Raw genomic sequence first — 23238 nt, forward strand, 5'->3', positions numbered from 1 at the left:
ATTCTTCTTTATAAAGAATAAAATTCATAGGTTAATAGGTTGTAATACAACCTTCTATAAACTACTATATCACTGTGCTTGGGCATGCTCAGTCAAGTGGACTCTCTGTGACCCCATGGACCGTAGCCTGTATGGGATTCTCCAGGCAAGAATACTGGAGTGGGTTCCCATTCCCTCCTGCAGAGGATCTTCCTGATCCAAGGATCGAACCCACATCTCCTGTGTCTTCTGCATCACAGGTGGATTCTTCACTCACTGAGCCATCAGAGAAGCCCTAAAACTACTATACATTTGGGTATAATTAATACTATCCAGAATATACTTGCTCTGTACCCACATTTTTAATATACTTTAGATATTCTAGCCAAATTAAACTAATGAAGAATTGATGTCCAAACACAATAGAAAGTTTCTACTTAGAAAAACAAATGATGGTCAAGGGTAACCACAATATACTTCTATGGTATATACTGATTCTAAGAAATAGGTGAAACTAATATATGCCGTAATAAATACATAAGACTACATGAAACATTCATAAGGATTTGAGGGAAAGGAAAAATACTGGAGTGGAAAGGAAATTCAAGGTAACTTAATCTCCTTTTCAAAAAACTCTAAACCAGTCTGTCCTTTTATGAGTTGCTATCCTGCTAAAAACATATCATATAGGGAAATGAACAGTACAAAGTATATACTTTGGATACCTTTCTTCTCTTCAGATTATAATATACTCTGTGGATTTTCTTTAAACTCTTTCTATATAGATATCTTCACTGTTTCACACTATGGGGAAATACCTGAATAAGCATAGGCAAGATTTCTAACTTTCACACAAAATATCAGTTATTTTAAATTGCCAATTCTTAATAATCAACTTTATAAACTTTGAAATATGTATACAAAACCATAAACCATTTCTGCCCTCTTCCTTATCCCTGTTCAGGGCATTTGAGTATCATTTCAACCAACATATCCATTATTAATCAAACTAAAAACAGCAACTTGTACTGGGTAATATAGTCAATATTTTAATTTGAAACAACTAAGAAAATGCTTATTGGATTCCTTTGGTTCTCCTAAACCACTGAACAAGCTACTGACAAATTCACCCCTACATTTTTAATATAAAATGTGGCTTGTCTCTATATGAAAGCACTTATATAATGACCAATGGACAGGATGAAGGTTGTTACTCAAAGAATCTCAGTTGCATGGTTGGCCATATTTTTTTAATATACACGTAAAATCCTTCCTAACTCTGACTTGGGAACCTTCCTGATTATAAAACAAAAAGCACCCACCCCCCCCCACACACACACACAAATGCCATTAATCAGCCTGACAGATTTTACTCCTGATTAAACTGAGAATTAAGCAGTAGGTATGGAATCCTGTAACAAAGTTCATCTCAGTGGTGCATTAGAAAGTGCACAAGGCAGGGTAGGAAACTTGGGTCCCTGTTCCCAACTCTGCCCCGCCCAGAGTGATGCTGTATAAGGTCCTTTAATTCTCTGTGCCTCAGTTTCCTTAGCCATAAAAACAAAAGTGTAGCACTAGATGAACTATAAATAGCTCTTATTTATAGTTCTTCAAGTTCAAAGCTACTGAGTACCTATTTCACTTATAGATGCCATCTTAGGGGACAGTATCCTGATTATACACACTTCCAGTCCTCAAAAGGTTAATAAAACATTCAAACATCAAGTTCACTCAGACAAAAATTTGGACTAAATGCCAATACTGGCAAAAATATCTTTCTCCCCCTCTCATCCCCTAGACTCCCAAATATAGTCAGAGACTTTTTCAATTAATATAAAGAAAAATTCTCATTTGAAAATCTCTAAGTGATTTCTTCCAGTATTTTTTTACTTTTCCTTCTGAATATTAGCAACATATACCCACATAAATATGTGAAATATCTGTAACTGGTGATAAATATAACCAGAGAATTGCAAAGAAAAAGAACTAAGACATCTACAGGTCAAGAAGCATAAATTAATTTACCTACTGACTATTATTTGAAGATTTTCTGGTAAAGGAAATGTTTACATCTAACATGTTCAAAGACTATAGTGCTTAGAATAAAACATGTAAACACCTGAAGCATTTAATTTGGCATTTGAAAAAAATGAAAAAAAAACGTTGTGGATCAGTCAATATGGCTTTTTTACATATGACTTGATACAAAATGATAATCAAATGATATTGTCTTGATTTCTGTGTAAATTTTATTGTACTACATTAGTGAAATTTAGCATTGTCACTGTGAACTCTAATAATAAACAGGTTAGGAAAACACTAAAAGATGTGTTTCAAAACTAAGAAGGTTCAAATGAAACAAAAATTTTACAATGCGAGAAAAGTGTTTTCTCCTATGAAAATCTCTTTCAGAAGTGTAACAGGCTATTATGATGATTAAATGCATTTATACATGTTAAGCACATAAAACAGTGCCTGGAACACGCAAGCGCTCATCAGGCACTGGCTCCTGTTAACTCTAAACTGAATCCAGCTCTTTTCACACGTAAAAGACTGTGATGAAATATTTAAGTTATCATAAAATGATTAAGGAAACTACAGAAAAGTACAGGCTGTATGAAACCAAGATTTAGAACACTGATGCACACTCTAAAACCCAGAGGGGAAAACAGAAATTTTAAGTAATTTAAATAATACAAATCTACAAAAATTAATCATGTGCATTAATTATATTTTATATTAAAAATAAAAATCAAGTCAAACTACAGGACAGATTTGGTCAAAATGAAATGCCCTGCATTTTACGATATTCAAAGCTAATGGTTCTAAATTAAGTATTTTTTAGTGCTTGAAACTTAATCACAGTATAAAGACTAGATCCTATCAAATCATGCTAAAAAATCCAATTAACACATCATTAACAATAACTGCCTTATCTTCACAAGGGTGAAGTCTAGTACTGAAAGCTGTAACAATCAAGTCTAACCATCTTTTCATAAACTATGCAAAGTTTAAGTAAATTCTAAACTTCCACAAAATCAATTTGTAAAACCAGTTCCTCTTTCTAAAGAAACCTAAATAGTTGAGAAAGTTTCCATTGAGTTTTTTGTAAGGTCTCACGTTTAGAGAGCTAGAATTTAAAAAACCTTAAATCCTTACTTTGCACAAGACTCTATACTAAGTACATTTGTTCCATACGTTCAGCCAAAACATGTTTAGATTTGCAGTGATTCTGAAAACAAATTCACTAATAGTAGTGATCTTCTGGATGAAATGTAAATAGTAAAAGTTTTCGATCAAATCAGTCCCTACCACACAGTCAACACTCCAGTACTTGTTCAATGAATGAATGAAAGAAATCTTATTTAAAATACTTTACAGCCATTAAAGTTACATAAACAAAAACATCGAAAGTAATATTTTTAAACACACAACTTCAAGAGTCAAAGTAAAAATTAATTTTAAGTTGGAAAACAATTCACTAAAGTAATCATTACAGAAAGGCTAGGAGTATGGGACAAGATGAATACAAATAATAGTTTCATAAATTTTTTTGCAGAATGACTTTAGACACGATATTAGTTTTTAAACACGCTAAGAAAACATACTATATACTGCAAATACACAATACAAACACAAAACTAAAACTCTTTATTGGTCTCTTAACTTCCAATGTTGTCTCAGTCATGTGATATATGCACTTTCTTCACTATAAAATTAAAAGCTCAAACTAACCAAAGATAGTGGGGTAAACTTTAGTGAGAAAATCAAAAAGCAGACCGTCAAATACAGTCTCACTAGTAAACTTTCGAAGTCTAGATTATGTATGTGCAAAAGAAAAAAACATCTACAGTTCCGACATATACCTTACAAATAATTGTGCATTCTGTCGTATACCTTGGAAAACTAGTAATACTAGTAAGTAGATACGCCTATAAAAGTTGTCTTCACGTTTTAGACAACTACCTCCTGGAATATCTACCTCCTGGAATATTCTTATTCATTTATACATATTTCATAATAACAAGTTCTGAAGACAGAGTTTCCTAAACCATCTTTATAGGATTCTTTCTCCTTTGGCTTTTTCAACTGTTTTCCAACAATCTATAACCTAATTTAATGACTTTTCACCAAAACCAAAGCCCAACAGTTGTTTAATGATTTATAGTGCACTGAAAGATATTATAAGACCATACTTTACCAAAGATGAAACATACATCTAAATTGATGTCAGGCAGCTGACAACGTATTAACTACAAAAAAAAGTCATTATTTCACATTCTTTAGCGTCACGATGAACTAAAAAAGTGAACGTTTTATCAACACTAGTAATTACTATAGATACAGAGGTTTCACTGTTGAATTTCTATTTGGAAACGTTTATCAATTACAAACTACTGGGCTTTCGATCAATTACCACACTGGTGGAACGTGTTGGTGTCACTTTCATAACATTATTTTGATGGAAGTAACGTGAGTATCCCAGCCTTGACTTATGGGTAAGCATTTCCTCTGCTTTCAGAAGATAAACAGTAAATACCGGTATCGAAAACCTGGCCCCAAAGAAATTCAATCGAGCCTAACTGCAGAATCCCGGGAAATCCCAAACAAGGGGTGACCCCGCCTAGGAGTCTGGGTGCACACAGCAACCGGCTCCGCTTCAACTCTGGACTCAGAACGGCCCCACCAGCATCATGGCTGATGCAGACCGATGCGCAGGAGGAGGAGGTGGACGAGGAAGAGGCTGGTTTGTTTACTTGCAGCCAGAGCCGCCGCCGCCGCCGCCGCCGCCGCCAGCAGCGACAGCATCACTGGATCCGCCAAAGCCAGCATCTTCCGCACATTTCTATTCTTAGCACACAACTCCCGAGCGGATCAAAACCCACTACTATTAAAAACACAGACAAGCACGTTCCCCACCTCCCACACACCCCCCACCCCACCAGTGCCGTCTCTTCCTGTGCGCCGGCGGCAGCGGCGGCGGGGGTTGGGGTGGAGAACAAGACCCCGGGGAGCCGTCGCATCCCTGCCTTCCCCCACCCACGCGCAGACAGCCCCCTCCCCCACCCAAACGCCCTGACACCGGCGCTCCCCGCGTTACATAACCCCGCCGCCACCCCAGGCCGAGCCGGGCCCCCTCCCCACGCCGCCGGCCGGCGGGGAGGGTGAGGGGCGGGAGCGAGTGGCGCAGAGCGAGCAAGATCGGAGGCGCCGGGCCAGGGCGGCCCAGACCCGGACCGCACCGCTAGGCCGGGAACACCCTCCCCGGCCCCCGCGCACCGCCGCCCCGGCTTCCCCCGCAAAGTGAGGGGTGCGGTCCGCCCGCGCCGGGCATCCCCGGCCTCCGCACCCGCATCCCTCACCCCAGCCCCCGGCGATCCAGCCCCACGCCCACGCCCCCGGCGCGGTGACAAGCCGGACGCCCCCACCTCATTCACCCACCGCCACCCGCGCCCGAGGGGGGCCCCGGAGGGAGTGCAGGCGCGGCGGGGAGAGGGCGAGAGTTGGGGGGGGGGGGGCGGTGGCTGTTACCTGCAAAGGCGGCGGCGGCGGCCCCGCAGCTGCTCGGGCGGCGGCGGAGGATGGAGCCGGGGGGCGGGGGGAGGAGAGGGGGCGACTCGGGGGTCCCCCTCCCTCCTCCTCCCCTCCTGTCCTCCCCCCACCCCGCAGAGCCTCTGGCCCCCCTGGAGCCCGGTGTGGCCGGCGGGAGGGCAGGCGGCGGGCTGCAGGGGAGGGAGGGAGGGAGCCGGCCGGGCCGCGGAGCTGGAGCGGGAGGCGGCGGCGGCGGCGGCGGCGGCGGCGGCGGGAGGAGGGAGGCGGCGGGGGGGAGGGGGCGGAGACTCTACGTGGGAATCGGATCTCGGCTACAAATTCAATTCATCACCAGAAAACTCCGCTCGGGCGGGGGCCGGGTCGCGCCGGCGAGGCGAGGCGGCGGCGGGCGGAGGCTCTGAGAGGGCCTGGCGGCCCGGCGCGGGTCGGGGGTCTGCGGCCTCCTCTAGGGCCGCGCCCCGCTGCGGGGCGGGGGGGGGGGGGGGGCCGCCGCCGCCTCCCCGCCCCCTCCTCCCGCTGGGGCGGCCGCGATCAGCTCTCGCCGCCGCCGCGGGGCTTGTTGTTGACTTTGAGGAAAACTCCTGACGTCAGGGGCTGGCGCTCGGCGACTGGCGGGAGCGGCTTCCCCGCGTCCCCAGCCGGCCCGCCGCCTCTGCCCCCTCCCCGCGGGCCCCCGTCCGCGGGCTTCCCCGAGCCCCCGAGCCCGTGGCGGCCAGCGCCCCCTCTCCTCTCGCGAGAACACCCCCCAGCCGGAGCCAGGAGCGGGGCGTCGTTCCTGGGCGGGAAGTTGTGGGTTTCCCCCGCGCCCTCGTGGCGTGCGGCAGGCACCCGAGGCCCGGGAGGGGAGGCTCTTCTGCTCTCCGCTAGCAGCCGAGCCCGGGGCTTCTCCTCCCGCCCGCCGCAGCTCGGGGGAGGTCAGGCCGGGAGCTAGAGGGCCGGGACCTGAGGCCCCCGAGATGGGCGGTTCCCTGTAGGGGCGCGCCCCCGAAAACTAGGAGCTGGGCGAGAAGCGACCCCATCCTCTGCACCTCTGGGGTCAGTACAGAGCGGGAGACCTTACCGTCCAGTCCTAGAACACCTCTCTCGAAAGAGCCATCCCAGCGCTTCCTGTAAGCAGTAACCACCACACATAGTGTACACCTTGCAGTAGCATCGTAATTCAACCTTAAAATTTCACATTTTTTAGAGATAGTATATAGTTTTCATTGACTTTGAGGAGGCCATGATGTATTGCATTCACTACGAAGACAGCATTGCTTTCTTTTGAAGTTCATGGCTTCTGAGAATGTTTACAAAGGAGATAGTTTTGTTTGGGTTTTGTTTTGTTTTTTTTTTTCTTTTTCACAAAATGGCCTTTTTTTTTTTAAACCATACATCATACTCCAGAAAGTTATGAAAGTTTACTCTTTCTGACGCTACATATTGTTGCTTCTAGAACACTTTGAAAAAATCATATTATTTCACCATGTGACTCTATCCTTGTTGATGTACCTGCTATTTCTTCCAATGCAAGATTCTTGGTAGTGCTTTTGGGCTCTTTCTGTAGAAGACTTACTGCTTCTGAAGGGCACTTCAGAAGGGCACTTACTACTGTGCTTTTTCCATTTCCTGACAGCAGTGGGATGGTAATCATTCTTTTACACTATACCCCTGGTATTTACATAGGGAGTTGTATTTATACATCTGTGTCGACATCTGTTGTGAAAGGCACATCTATTGGGATTGTGGACAGGAGTATGGAACCTAACCTAATAAGAAAAGAAAGGGCTTTTAAAATCAATTTTCTCCATTTGCAAAGGAAACACTACACTTGACAGTTTCAGAATAAAATATGCTTTTTTAAGATGTACAGTCTACTCAAGAATAAAAGTCCCCAATTGCTGCCTTTCTCCTTTTCCCATATTTCCCAGCACATCATGAACTGCTTAATAAATATACACTCTATCCTTTAGGCTCCTCTGTCCATGAAATTTTCCAGGCAAGAATACTGGGTTGCCATTTTCTTCTCCAGGGGAGCTTCCTGACTCAGGGATGGAACCTGAGTCTCACAATTGCATCTCCTGCCTTAGCAGGCAGATTCTTTACCACTGAGCCACCTGGGAAGCCTCTCTATTCAGCTTATCTGTGTATAAAAAGTATATAATTTATTGCCATAATTATCAGACCTCTAACAGTCCCTACTGGTAAAGTGATTTCATTAAAAATTTCTTGCTTGAGATTAACAAAAATGAGTCAGATTTTTAATCTATAATAACCCAAGTCACTTTTTATTTTTAAGAAAATAGTCCCTATGACACCAGCATTATAAAGAGTGTTTTGAAAGCTCTCTTAAACACTTAACTCTGAGACTTGTGATATTCTGAATTACCAGATATCTCTGATCAACTGCAATTTTATTTCCAATTTTAACATCAACGTATTTCTGAGAATCAAATTTGTCTTACGAGCCATGGTGGTGGTTTAGTCGCTAAGTCGTGTCGGACTCTTGCGACCCCATGGACTGTAGCCTGCCAGCCTCCTCTGTCCATGGGGATTCTCTAGGCAAGAATACTGGAGTGGGTTGCCAGTTCCTTCTCCAGGGGATCTTCCCGACCCAGGGAATCGAACCCAGGTCTCCTGCATTGCAGGCAGATTCTTTACCAACTGAGCTATGAGGGAAGCTAGCCATAGCTAGCCATACTGCCTCAAATTTTTTCTCAGTCTCTTCAGATTGGATTAAATCTTAACGGGAGTACAACCTACAAGTAAATATTGTATAGACTGCCATGGATTATGTACTCTAGGCTTCAAGTATTTGAAAAGTTGTAGTTTTATTTCTTCTGTGTTTTGTTCTTCTACTATGGTAGTTTCATCCACTTCTGTAATAAAAGCATGTCAGCTTTTATTACATAAGAATTTATTATAGCACTGTTATTTACTTAAATAGCATTGTTCTTTCTCTTAGATTGTGCCATCATGAGTTTTGGAGAATCTGCTGATTGTGAGATGATGGTACTCCATATAGAGTGTATTCTAGATTTTTCCTCTTCACTGTCATCACTTTCCAATAATATGGGCAACAGGAGTATGTTTATCCATGGGAATATCCCTCCTAAACTTTAGAGACATACCCTCATTCTTTACTAAGCCAGAAATTCTTAAGACTAATATCTCTCAGTACTAGTTATTTATATATCTTAAGAAAAATATTTACTCTTCTTGACTATCAATGAGTACATTAGATACTGAGAGCTATTTGTTAGTACTTCTACCATTGCTTGTGCTTAGTCGCTCAGTCTTGCCCGACTCTTTGCAATCCCATGGATGGCAGCCCGCCAGGCTCCTCTGTCCATGGGGATTCTCCAGGCAAGAATAGTGGAGTGGATTGCCATGCCTTCCTCCAACCATTGCTTGGGAGTAATTTACACTAGAAGGCACATTTAGAATTACAGGACGTCAGGTAACAAAAGTTAAGCTACCATTTCTGTGCTTTAATAACAAAGATATCTTGTCTCCAGTATCTAGAATAGAACATGACACACAGTATGCACAAAATATGTTTGATGGACAAATGAGTGAATGGACAAATAAATCTGTGTCCTATGTGTAGTTTATACTGTACTCTTCTCTTGGGATGGCGTATTGGAAAGATCATGAACACACATTGCAGCCTTGGAAATTTGAGTTCAGATCCTCTCTCTGCAGAGTTTAGATCTCAGGCAAGTTTCTGAACTCTTCTAAGCCTTAATTTCCTCATTTGTGCAATGATGGTTACAACTACTTCAACAGCTTATTATGAGAATTCAGTGTGATGAAATATTAGATGGCATCTAAAACATAGTGAGTGATCAGCAAGCTAAAATTCCTTTACCATAAACATAAATATATGTGTTAACACTAACTGGTAAAACAAACAAATGTGAAAATCTGTCCTGCACACAACGGTAGAAATGTATTTCTCATCCATGTAAAGTTCAGAATAGCAGGCAAGCATTTATAAGAATAAAGTTTCTTCCATGTTTGAATTATGACATGTTCAACATGTAATCATGACATCAAGCTGGCTGAAAGGGCAAAACATGGAGGATCACTCAAGAGAAGTTTTGTGCGTTTCACTTCCATTCACATTCCGCTGGCTAGAACACTCCAAAACCACCAAACTACAAGGCAGCCCATGAAATGGAGTCTAGCCCATAAAGAAAAAGAAACTGGTTTGATGAACAGCCAGCCAGTCTCTGCCACAGTTGTTTTCTGAAATAACCATGCTAAGTCTATAACTGTAATTAATGATTATCCTAGATGATCAATAGAGCAATTTTCAGAAGAGCATAGTTTAAGTCCAGGTATAAGTAGCAGAAGAGTAAGTTACAATAGTTATCAATACTAATTGTCTTTTCTCTTTTTTCACAGATACTGTTTTTATAAGGTATGGGGCTAGATTAGTAACACACGAGAATACCTGAGGGTTAAGTATGTCACTAATCTGATGCCACGTGCAAAGGGGATACTTAAAGTTCTCTGGGAACGTCCCCCTTGTTTTATTGGCAGACTTTTTTCCCCTACTATGTTACTAGAGGGTGAATGAAAATTTTTTCATTGATATTATCATGCTCTCTCTTAGACAGCTAAGTCTGTTAGCAACTTCATACTTATATTTAGTATTTCAGAACCCTTGGGTCTGAACAGAAAGTTTTTAATTTTTTTTTTTTAATACGTGTCATGATGTGTGTGTAAACTTGGTCCCTCAGTCGTGTCTGACTCTTTGCGACCCCATGGACTGTAACCCGCCATGCTCCTCTGTCCATGGTATTTTTCAGGCGAGAATACTGGAGTGGGTTACCGTTTCCCCCTTCAGGGATCTTCCTGACCCAGGGATGGAACCCAAATCTCCTGTGTCTCCTGCATTACAGGAAGATTCTTTACCCACTGAGCCATCAAGAGAGCCCACAGAAAGTTATTGACCACAATCAAATAACTGCTTATGGGGCTGCTGCTGCTAAGCCACTTCAGTCATGTCCGACTCTGTGTGACCCCATAGTTGGCAGCCCACCAGGCTCTGCCGTCCTTGGTAGGGCATTGACTTAGAATTCAGGTTCTGATTCCAAACAAGAGCATACATATTATTATTCGGACTGCAGCTAAATAAAGGTATGCAGTAATACTAATAATGCCGTATTTTAATCCCAGAACCTCATTTTAGGATATAATTTTGACTTCCTGAGATGATGTGCCTTTTTAGCTGTTTCAGAACCTGTTCTCAGAGGACTGAACTTCATAACACAACAGCTAGCAGTGAAATAATGACAGTAAATTTCCAGCCTTCACCTAGGTAACCACCTTAACCCCTTCCTCAGTTATCTCATGGAAATATAGTTCTGTTCCAGAAAGTTTCCCCATCTATTTTTAAACGCAATTTCTACTAATGAAAATACTTGCTGGGTCAATTGGAAGGATTCAAATCTATACCCACTACAAAGCCCTTCAACTGTTGTATTTGTACTATTTCATTAAATAATCCTAGTTTGCTTTTTTTATGGTAAGAGGTAATTCAGTATCAGAATTCTCCTATTCACCTTTAGTTCCTAAATAAAACTATGGCCACTTTCAGTTGCAAATACTATCTCAATCAAAAATTAGATTTTAATCAAAACCCTGAATTTGATTTAGAATTCAAGCCTTTTTTAAGCTGAAAGCCTGTGTGGGGAAAACAGCTCAGCTTCTCTATTTCTCCATCTCATTTTCCTCTTGCACCCCACAAGGCAGTTCAGGGTGAAGAACAAAACAGTTCTTGTCTAGCTTGACTGTTATAATCCAGTTTTGCACTCTCTTGTCCTGACATACATAACCCCCCTACCCACTAGGACTTGCAGGACCCAGTGCAAAACGGAAATGCTGGCGCCGCTGTGGAACAAGAGTGAAGAATTTTAAAAGAGCAAAGGAGAGCATTAAACCAAGCACAGTCTGTGTGCACGGGACTACACAAATCACTGGCCCATGACCTGTTTGCGTTTCAGGTTGGCTCTCCAGGGGCTCTTTGGAGAGTTGCTTCCGGACTTCTCTAACTGCAACCCCTACAATGTGGGCAATACACCTTTTCTTTTAGCTGCCTACTCCTACTCACTCTTTAGCTTCAGTTTCCTCAGCCCTATTGAAGTCTCCCTGTTGGGGTCCTTCCAGCCTCTGCAGAGGTCTCCTAGGCAGAACTCAAGATGGCTCCAGCCCAATCCTTCTCTCCTGTGGTGCTTCATCTGGTTCTTGGGATATACTCACCTGTTGACCACTCTCTCCCTTGTGGTTCTGCCATAGAAACAGTTGGGCAACCTGATTCCCAGTTTCAACAGGATCCCCTCAATGCAGGGAACGAACATATCCCAAGCTCTGCACTTGATCCCACGGAAGCCCATGGATGCCCCTCTAGCATGAGCTGAAGAAGCATTCTCCATCCCTTCCCCACTGGAGATGGTGAGTTCAACCTTCCCCAGTACAATCCATACACAGATCTCCTCTGTCTCAACTATTCGATATTCTTAAAGTGAACAAGAGCATCTGAGTTATAGAATAGGTTTTGAATTATTTCCTTCTTAATAGTTACCTAACTTGAAATTTCACTTTTTTTTTTATTTGGGGCTCTCAGTTAAAATTTCAGTTTTAAATGCCTATTAAAAAGCATATTCTCTCTGTAGGATAAATATCTGCTGTTTTCTACTTACATGTGTGTTAGTCATTCAGTTGTGTCCGACTCTTTGCGACCCCACAGACTGTAGCCCGCCAGGCTTCTCTGTCCATGGAATTCTCCAGGTGAGAATACCAGAGTGAATTGCCATTCCCTTCTCCAGAGGAACTTCCCAACCCAGGGATTGAACCCTGATCTCCTGCCTAGCAGGCAGATTCTTTACCATTTGAGCTACAGGGGTATATAAAAAAATTATCAGCTGTTACCAAAAAAAAAAAAAATGTATTGAGGTTAATAGGTGTTCAAGGCACAAAATTAATTAAAAGAGTATTTTCTCTACATTTGCTTGTATTTATGTTTGACAAATATGTGACAACGAATTGCCTTTTTCATACATTGTGATCCGTATTAATGATGTTAAATATTTAGATTCTAGCCTTTGATTAATTTCTCAGAATTTTTTCTTAAAAAATTTAAAGTTGAACACTAAGAAATTTCATTCCTGAAGAATTTATAAAATGTAAATATGCCACAAAATCCAAAATAAAAATATGGAAGTACAATTGGTATTAAGATTTAGTCACTTTGACTAAGTTACATTGAGCCATGAAAACCACTGGATACCAGCACGAATCTCAAATTAGATGTATTTTTTTTTTAACAATGTAAGTCTGCCTTGATTTTCCTTTAATGTCTACAATTACCAAAGATGACTTGCCTTTCTTTGTTCTGTATCCAAATATAAAAGATTCAGAAAATGGTTGGGCTTTGGTATCCAGGTTAAACCCTTTAACTTTGTCTTGCTCCATTCAAAGTGTTATTACAAGCCTTGAGTGTACAAGGCAGAAAATAACAGTTTACTAAACACATGTCACATGTGCCTACAGAAGGTTCTCATTCTATCCCTCTTCCCTTCTAAAAAGTTACTTCCTTATAGATATCTTCTGCTAAATATCTGACTTTACACGACATTAGTTACATGATATCTAGAACTCTTACTGATGAACACAAGCTTCTTTAGATGGTTCACAAGGAAAAGCTTATGAAGAATGAAAGAAAATGTTTTTAAAGAATGAAGCAAAGTCTCCAACTTTTGTTACTCTTCATGTACTTTCTCCTTAATGGTGGATTATCATAACCTCTTTTTCTGAAATTTCCAGTCAGGGTTTCAAAAAACATTTGCGTATTTGCCTAGTCCGTGGGCTTCCCTGGTGGCTCAGGTGATAAAGAGTCTGCCTGCAGTGCAGGAGACCCAGGTTCGATCCCTAGGTTGGGAAGATCCCTTGGAGAAGCAAATGGCAATCCACTACAGTATTCTTGCCTGAAAAATTCCATGGACGGAGGACCCTGGCAGGCTACAGTTCATGGGGTCAATGGCAGGCTAAAGTCCACTAGGCAGGTCTAGTCCTAGTGTGTTCTCTGCTGAAATGTTTTACACCTCAAATCATACAGTTCACATTTTAATATTCATTTCAACTTAATTCCATGAACACTTATTCACTCTATGTAAAGGTATAGAGAGAGATATGAATACAACCCAGTGCCTACCTTTAAGATGTTCTATTCTATTAGGATACCAACATAAATAAGCAACCAAAATACAAATAAGTGTGATAATAGAAACATATATAAGGGGATAAGAAAACACACCATAAAAAAATGAATTATAGGATGGGACAGAATAAGCCAGGTCCACCTAAAGAGAGGTTGCTGCTGCTCCTGCTGCTAAGTTACTTTGGTCACGTCCGACTCTGTGTGACCCCATAGACAGCAGCCCACCAGGCTCCGCCGTCCCTGGGATTCTCCAGGCAAGAACACTGGAGTGGGTTGCCATTTCCTTCTCCAATGCATGAAAGTGAAAGTGAAGTTGCTCAGTCGTGTCCGACTCCTAGCGACCCCATGGACTGCAGCCCACCAGGCTCCTCCATCCATGGGATTCTCCAGGCAAGAGTACTGGAGTGGGGTGCCATTGTCTTCTCCTAAAAAGAGGTTAATGACATTTTAATTGAGCTTTAAAATGAGGTTAGGGATTCCCTGGCAGCCCAGTGGTTAGGACTGGACTGCATTTCTTTGCCAAGGGCCCAGGTTTGATCCCTAGTCAGAAAATTAAGTTCCCACAAGTCACACAGCCTGACCAAAACAATAAAAAATAAGTAAAATAAAATGAGGTCCAGAAATCGACAAGGCAGAAGGAGACATTCCAGGCGGTGAAAGGAACACAAAAGCAAGAGAGGGTACCATCAGGAACTCCAGGGGGTAAAAAATGGTGCAGGGAAGATTTCAGTGACATGAAAACATTTGAGCTGGGCTTGAAGAATAATCACGAGAAAACGTGAGTCTATATTTATGCAAGAGCATTGGAGAGGTAGAAGAAGGAAGAATCTCCTGATTAATTTCTGATGTAGAATCATCAGTGCAGAGTGATTAGATGGTGGGCAAAGGGATCGTGTGAAAAAGAGGAATGAAGGATGATGTCCGGAATTCTGCCCTCCTGGCCCTGGGATGAGGAGTGCATGTGTGTGGGGGGGTGTGTGTCTGTGTGTGTGTGTAAGCATGTACACACTATGGTTGTTAGTGCTTATTTTGGGGAGGAGGGTTGTTAAGAGGCAAGGTTATGAGAGAGAAAAGAGAAAATGGACCATTTTGGGTATTAAATTTGATGTACACTTTTCAGACTTTCAGTTAGATGTGGTAATAAATACAGTGGCTAACATGATTGTGTTAAGCACTCTGTAGGAATTAGCTAATTTAATATTAGAGGCATTTGAGAATATGAAAATATGGTGGTCAGACTGGAAGACTTGGTCTGAAGCTGTGGGTCTGCATTAGAGGATGGGGTAAACGAAACAGGCAGCAGTGTGATCCTAAAAACTGCACCTTGGCAAACACTAATACTTGAGGGCAGAAAAAAAAAAAAAACGGAGGGAAAAAAAAATAGCCAAATGAGTAAGGAGAGAAACAGAAGTTGTAAAAGCCAGAGTTGAAAGAGTTTAAAAAGGGGGGAACGAGATGTATTTGCCAGTGGAAATGCTGTCCAGGAGGGGCAAATAAAAGAGAAAATTTGATAAGTCCCTATTGAATTTTACAACTGGGGCATCATTGGTTATTTTTATGGAAGTAATTTCATGGTATAATAGAAATGATAACTTCAAAGAGTTAATAAGGAAATGGCCAATTGAGGAAGAGGGGATAGTGGAGTAATGGAAATAGAAACTAATATTTATTAAACCTACTATGAGCTGGGCTTCCCTGGTGGCTCAGTGGTAAAGAATCTGCCTGCCAGTGTAGGAGATGAGGGTTCAGTTCCTGGGTTGGGAAGATCCCCTGGAGAAGGAACTGACAATCCACTCCAGTGCCTGGAAAATTCCGTGGACAGAGAGGAGCCCAGCGGGCTACAATCCCTGGGGTTGCAAAAGAATCGGACACAACTTAGCAACTAAACAACAACAACACCTGGGAACTAAGTAAGTTCCCCTCTGGCATTTTGCTTAAGTGTAGCAGGATGCTGTTTTGAAATATTCACCTTTGTTTTCTGGACTATGACTCCCCTAGCTCTTTCTTGACATTTACAGAGCTAGAAGATCATTGCCTCAGGAAAGAGATGGTAGAACAGATTGACAAGGAAAGGCATCCTTTCCTGGCTTTGTAGTTTCTGTGGAGAAGGAAATGGCAACCCACTCCAGTACTCTTGCCTGGAGAATCCCATAGAGGGAGGAGCCTGGTAGGCTATAGTCAATGGGGTCGCTAAGAGTCGGACACGACTGAGCGACTTCGCTTTCACTTTTCACTTTCATGCCAGTGTTTTGCCTGGAGAATCCTAGGGACAGAGGAGCCTGGTTGGCTGCCATCTATGGGGTTGCACAGAGTTGGACATGACTGAAGCGACTTAGCAGCAGCAGCAGCAGCAGTAGCAGCAGCAGCAGCAGCCCTTCAGTGGAAATGGAAACTCTAGGGCTTTAAACAGCAGGCTTGGGAGACTACGCGATGCCTAGAACAAGGCCTCACTCACTCTGTGCCACCTCTAAAATGCTCCTCAGGCTAGCAGGAGGAGATGGGTGTGTTTCTGGGGAAGGGCCGGCCCAAGTGGGAAAATGAGTAAATAACCTGACAGTCTTCAGGACTCCAAAGACAGGAGTTGTGTTTCTTTCCTTGTGAGATTCTAGATGGATGGAAAGGCCAGGGGTTGTCTCGTCCCTATGGTTAATGTACGCGATCAGTCCCCACAGAGCTTCCAGGTGTGCAGCTTGACTTGGGCAGCAACACAATTCCTATGTGACCGGGATTTCTGAGGTTTATGCGGACATACGAGATCCCCACGCTCAACTATGAGGTAGGGTTAGCACTGCAGTTCCAGCACATCAGCAGATGACACTGAGGGGACTGAGGGATAGATCAGTAGCAAAGGGCAACTGAGATAACTGACATCTCAGAGGATGCCAGTGTGTACAGCCAAGACCAATAGCCCTTTCTCTTCTCGTGAACTGATACCATGGAAGCCAGTCTCCCCAGTGCCTTTCCTCCAGGACTTCTTGACAACCCCAGGCAGAAAGGAAGTTTCTAATTACTCACCCTAATGGAGACCCAAAATTGAAATATAGTTCGTTCTAGAAACCTTTGAATTTGGGAAATTAAATTCATGCCCACCGTTTCTATTCTACCATACTCTAATCTTAACCTTCATTACAACTTCGTTAAGTAGGAATTGCCATTCCCACATTACAAGCGATGAAATAAATTCAGAGACAAATGACAAATTTCAAAACAAAATTAAGAAATTTTTCTAGGCTAGCAAGGGACAGAACCGGGACTCACGCTGAGGTCTGTTTTACACCAAAGCCAGTGATCTGCCAGACCATTTCATATTTTTCAAAAAGTTGGGCAGACAAGTGAAATAGTAGCCAGAAGGGGACCCAGGATGATGAGACTTCGTTTTTTTTAAGAATGAGAGAAATTAGACAATATAAATGGGAAAAGGAAAAAAGAGCTAATTGAGAGAAAGAGATTGAAAATGAAGGAAAGGGGGGATTATTGAAGAGTGTTTCAAAAGGATATGGGAGGTGAATAAAGATAATAGTACCTACCTTGAATGGAAGGTAGATAACTTCTCCAAGATTAAGAGTGAACATGGAAAGGATTTGCATGGATAGAAAGAGTTTTGTAGACAGGTGGGGAAATTTTGCTGGCATCAGTGCTCCATGACATGGAGGAGGAAAGGCCAAGTGCAATACTTGTAGGATGCATGTAGGATGAAAACTGAATCATAACTTGCATTTTAGTGCCTTGAACAGAAGGCAGTATATGTCATGCATTTGATTGAGTTCCTTCAACACTGTAGTGGCATCATGCCCAGATCTGCAACCCCTCCTTTGAGGACTGAAGCAGACATTTCTCCAGCTGCTCAGAATGTTGGTCATTGACACTTCTTAATTAAGTCCCCTTCCCAGGAATTGTCCTCTACTGAGAGAGCAGCTTTACCCCAGATCACACTCCCTTCCCAATGACTGTTCCATCTGGGATGTAAGGGCTAGCCCCTTGCCTCAGTTCAGAACAAGCCTATAGGCCCATCCATATCCCCAGACCTAGCACACCACTACCCCCCACCCCCACCACAACACACACACACACACACAGAGGATTAGGTGAAGTCTGCATTGTGATCGTGCTGCACTTCACTATGCCAAATCCTGCTTCCTTTACTCCCCCATAGGAATTCCCCCCAAACTTCCTATAGGCACTTAACCCATTCTCAGGTCCCTGTGTTTGGGGTGCATGTCTGCTCCCCTTGTGCCAACAGAGAACTACTCTGCAGAGGTGGCCTGTGGTTTTCTGGTTCTGGCGTGAATTATGAGCAAGCTCCCTTGTCTGCAGGCTTAAATGCACATTTCTGACTTGTACTAATGTAAAGTTGCTGTTTTCTTCTCCAGTACCTACCTTTTGTATGCATTCTTCAATTGGGATCCAAATTTAGGAGAAAAAGGAGTTATTTTACTCTCTGAAACCAGTGGTGAAGAAACATTTTTTTTTTTAGTGTTCAGGTGGCTTTGCAGGGTAAGAAAACAGCAAAAATGACAAGGAATGGGAAAAATAAACATCATGTGGAACATAGGATAGAAATGTCCATGAACTCCAATCCTGTTTGCAAAGTAGTTCCTACCTAAGAGAAGGAATGACTCACAAAGGATATCTACCCAGGCTCCCAGTCATTAGATTTAAATCATTGTTTTTTATTCTCCAAATTTTGGGCTTAATTCAAAAGGTTCATGAAGAACCAAGAATGTTGGCGCTGTGACAAAGTAGAACTGCATAAGCTTTTTGCTAAAATCAGTTTTATCTTTAACTTAATTGCATTCTATTACCAAAAGATAAGTATACTAAATGGATACACATATCAAAACATCTATTATAGGTTTGCCAAAGTGATGGTAAGGATGACATTATTTTTATTAATGCCTATTCTAAAATTACTTTAATTTGACCCCTTTTTACCCCAAATTACCTTTTGAGATAATTTTTCAGGCTTAGTCCCAAGTTAAGGATGGCTCTGAAACTTTTTCCATAGCAAGAAATTTAATTAGGTAAGATTTTATTTGTTTTGAGAATGAATAAGATTAACAAGGGACTTCCTGGGTGACTCAGCAATGAAGAATCTGCCTGCAATGCAGGAGATGTGGGTTTTATCCCTAGAAGGGGAAGGTCCCCTCGAGGAGGGCATCCCACCCACTTCAGTATTCTTGCCAGAAAAATCCAAGATTAACAAACCTTTACATTTTAGACTGTTTCAGGAGTCATATGTGATAGATTTCATATTTGATATAATTGTCCTTTTGATATTCATTTTTGTTATTCTACAAATTAACCAGGAGTAACAAGGTTTCAGAAAAGTATGTATTTGGCTTTTCTTCTCTGTTTGGGTCAATGTTAGGATTTCTAAGGTACCTTTAATGATGGAGTTAGTCATTGATGAAGTGAATCCACAAGCTGTTTGTTGCTTGCCAGTTGTATTGCTTATCAATAATGCTATTACCAGTTTCCTCTAAAGCATGATGATTTTTTACCAAAATGGAAGCTATGCAGTTGTAATTTTTCACCTTTTATAATAGGATTGTGGAGTGTGGGCAATGGAGCAGAGAGGTCTTCAGCTTTTCCGTCTTACTGTAGTATTCCTTCACCTATGAGGTGAAGAACGTGTAAGATAACAGAACGGCTCTGCTCTCAGAGGTGATGATGGGTTTGCTCTGAGCTATTGACACTCATACCTGGGCCTCTCGTGATCAATGACACACAATTTGGAGACGGCTGACTGGGGTTAATGGTGCAATCTGTGGCTTTGGAACAGAGTTCTTCTCTATGTGAAACTAATTGGCCCATATGGGGATTAAACTGGTAACAGTGTCCTCATTTGTCAACCCATCTATTCAGCATTTGAATCTGGTTACGTCTGAGTACTTTCCCCAATTCAACCAATGTGTTTTCAAATGATGATATAAGCTCAGAAATAGGAAGAGGTAATTGCTTAAAATATACAAGCTACTTATCAACCCAAATCACCATAAGAAAGTCATTAAAAATTAAATAATTATCCTATTGCCAATTATTCTTAATTGAATATCCCAAGCTGTGGGAAACAGAACAGGAGGTAAGTCTGCTTCTCATTAAGTACCTTGTGTGTGTGTGTGTTCAGTCGCTCAGTCATGTCCAACTTTACAACCCCACGAGCTATAGCTAGCCAGTGTCCTCTTTCCATGGGACTTTCCAGACAAGAATCCTGGAGTGGGTAGCCATTCCTTTCTCCAAGGGATCTTTCCAATCCAGGGATTGAACCTGAATCTCCTGCATTGCAGGCGGATTCTTTACCATCTGAGCCACCAAGGAAGCCACACTTTTCACATAAAAACAGGTCTCAAGTTGTCAAATTATGCTATGGTAGAGCCTGCTGCTGCTGCTGCTGCTGCTGCTGCTAAGTCGCTTCAGTCATGTCCGACTCTGTGCGATCCCATAGACGGCAGCCTCTCAGGCTCCACCGTCCCTGGGATTCTCCACGCAAGAACACTGGAGTGGGCCTGCAGCACAGTGGAAATAAAAAAGTTAAACTTGTAAAAAAAAAAAAAAAAATTAGAGTAAATGTTTATTACTAGGGGTTAGAGGATGGGGGGATAATATAGATATTATTTAAGGGTGCAAACTTGCAGAAAAGTCCTAAAAATCTAGTGCACAGTGTAATGAATATAGACAACAATATTGTACTATCTTTATGTAATATGGTAAATATTACTACAAGGGCGAGCATATTACAGCGTATAAATGTACTTGTATGTATATGTATACAGCATATAAATGTATCAAAGTAACACATTATATGCCTTAAATTCACGCAGTGTAATAAGTCAAGTTTATAAAATTTAAAAAATATAAAAGGGAAAAAAGTATAAGAAGTTGAAAAAAAAAAAAGGTTACATAGGAGGCCCAGAGGAGGTGGATAACAATGAGCCAGGGTGTCAAAGTGACCACATTTACATGCAATAGAAAAGCATTTCTAACCCTCAGTTAGTAGCTATCTTTTCCTGCCAAAAAAGATTTTTAAAGTAAGTGAACTTTAAACAGTTACAAAAATAGCAAGCCTTTCCCACAGAGAGTCATAAAGACCCAAACCTAAGCAAGTAACAGAGCAGTGCTGTCCAACAAGAGTGTGAGAAATAGAAGAGCATTCTCAGAACTTTGACAAAGAGAGAAGAGTTATGTGGATTGTACTTAAAAACTAACTTAGTTTAGCACTATTGACTAAGACTTTTCACTGGCTCCTTAGTGAGGAGAAATCCAAATTTAACCTCAAACCTCTAACGTCTATATTGGATAGGCCAAAAGGTTCCTTCAATTTTTAAGTAAAAATAAAAGACATATTTTTCACCAAGAACTTTACTGAACAATGTGTTCACTGTTTTGTTCCACTACCTTCTGCCATTTTTTCAGGCAACTTCATAATTCTGTCTTCTCAAAACTTTTTATCTTTTTGAGCAAAGAACTGTTCCAGGTGCCTTTTACAGTCTTTGAGGGAATTGAAATTTTTTCCATTAAAATAATATTGTAAAGACTGAAATAAGTGGAAATCCAAAGGTGCAATGTCTGGTGAGTATAGCAGATGAATCAGAACTTTCCAGCCAAGCTGTAACAGTTTTTGCCTGGTCATCAAAGAAATATGCATCTGGTGGTATCCTGATGGAAGATTATGCATTTTCTTTTGAGTAATTCCGGGTGATTTTCATCGAGTTGCTGCCTTCAGTTGGGCTCATTGGGAGCAGTACTTGTTGGAATTAAATATCTGGTTTTCCAAAAGAAGGTCGTAATAGAGGACTCCCTTCCAATCCCACCATAAACACAACATCATAACCTTCTTTGGATGAAGATTGGCCTTTGGTGTGGTTGGTAGGGGTTCTTGTAGCTTGTCCCACAATCTCTTGCAGTCCACATTATTGTACAGTATCCACTTTTCATCTCCCATCACAATTTTTTTTAAAAAGGGAATATTTTTGTTATGTTTAAGTTGAGAGTCACATGCAGAAGTATGATCAAGATGTTTCCCACTTAATTTATGTGCAACGCAAACATCCAAGCAATTAACATAACCAAGCTGGTGCAAATGATTTTCAAAGCTTGATTTGGATATTTAGAGTATGTTGGCTATCTCCCACATTGATTGTTCACAATTAATATCTCGATTTGATAGCTATCAACTTCAACTGGGTCTACCAGACCGTCAACCATGGATTCAGAGACAAATCTCCAGCACAAAACTTCGGAAACCACTTTGGACACCTTTGGTCCATCACAGCAACTATGCTGCACGAATCCTTTATTGCATTTCAGTTGTATTTTTTACCTTTCTTGAAATAATAAAGCATACCATGCCAAAAATATTGATTTTTTCTTCCATCTTCTATATTAAAATGACTATACAAAAATTCACCAATTTTGACAAGTTTTTTTTTTTTTTAAAAACACTCTTATATGACAGTTGTCGCAATACAATTGTTTTGAATGAAGTTAAAGGCAACTGAATACTACTAGAGCCAGCTTACGGAAAACACCAAACAAACTTTTTTGCCAACCCAATATTTATAGGACTATTTAAATCTGCTTAAGTCAACATTTGAATCTATTACTGTTTTCAAAAATTCTTAACTAAAAAGACTGCTGAGATAAATATACACATAGGATATATGCAGCCTTGTTACAGGGCTTCCCCGGCAGTAAAGAATTCACCTGCAATGCAGGAGACACAGGAGTCATGGGTTCGATCTCTGGGTCAGGAAGATTCCCTGGAGGAGGACATGGCAACCCACTCCAGTATCCAGGGGGTCGCAAAGAGTCAGAGGCAAATGAGCAGCAGCAGCAACCTTGTTATAGCAATCAAAATTTTAATTCCAAGACGAGACAAAATCAACTCAGTGCTTAACTCAGAAAAGAATGTATTTTTTTAATAGTCAGTGTACAGCATACTATATTTTCATGAGAAGTAGAGAAAGAGAGAGATTGAACTAATACATGCAAAATGAAAAGTATTCATGGGACTTTCTTTTCCATCATGTATTAATTTAATTTTAAAAATTGCGAAACTCTGTTTTTGCAGAAAGTACTTAAAGCATATGTATAGATTGCCCAGTGATTCTAAAGCAAACACTTATGTAACTACCATCCAGGCCCAGTAAGAGAACATGCTCAGCAACCTTGAATCCAGTGTGCACTTCCCCAACTGGAGCCTCCTCCCTCAAGAGTAAACACTCTCCTGTCTTTCTGAGTAATCATTTGCTTGGTTTTCATTATTTCCTCCAATTTGTCAGTCCACAACTAAGATTGTTTTGTTTGAGTTTCTCCTTGTTCTCAGTATTATGTGTTTAAAATCTATACATATTGTTGTGAGTAGCTGTATTTTTCATTCTTATAGATTCCACTGTGTGAATATATCATGATTTTTTAGGGAGTTTTTTTCATCTAAACTTTCCAAATTTAATGACATGAGGTTTTTAAAGACAATACTGTCTTACTTTTTTTTTTTTATG

At 41.4% G+C, this 23238-nt stretch overlaps 1 protein-coding gene across 4 annotated transcripts in view; it reads right to left on the reverse strand.

Annotated features, from left to right (window-relative positions):
- AKT3 (AKT serine/threonine kinase 3) overlaps nt 1–5657 on the reverse strand; it is a 282616-nt gene extending 276959 nt beyond the window's left edge. The window contains exon 1 of one of the 4 annotated variants that reach the window (XM_045165619.1): nt 5512–5657. The gene's annotated coding sequence lies outside the window, so the exon portion shown is untranslated. The remainder of the gene's footprint in view (nt 1–5511) is intronic. The other 3 variants (XM_045165620.1, XM_045165618.1, XM_006045843.4) reach the window with 3 other exon arrangements.
- Between the last annotated feature and the right edge of the window lie 17581 nt (nt 5658–23238).

Source organism: Bubalus bubalis, chromosome 5 (assembly GCF_019923935.1).
Source record: "Bubalus bubalis isolate 160015118507 breed Murrah chromosome 5, NDDB_SH_1, whole genome shotgun sequence".
NCBI lineage: Eukaryota > Metazoa > Chordata > Mammalia > Artiodactyla > Bovidae > Bubalus > Bubalus bubalis.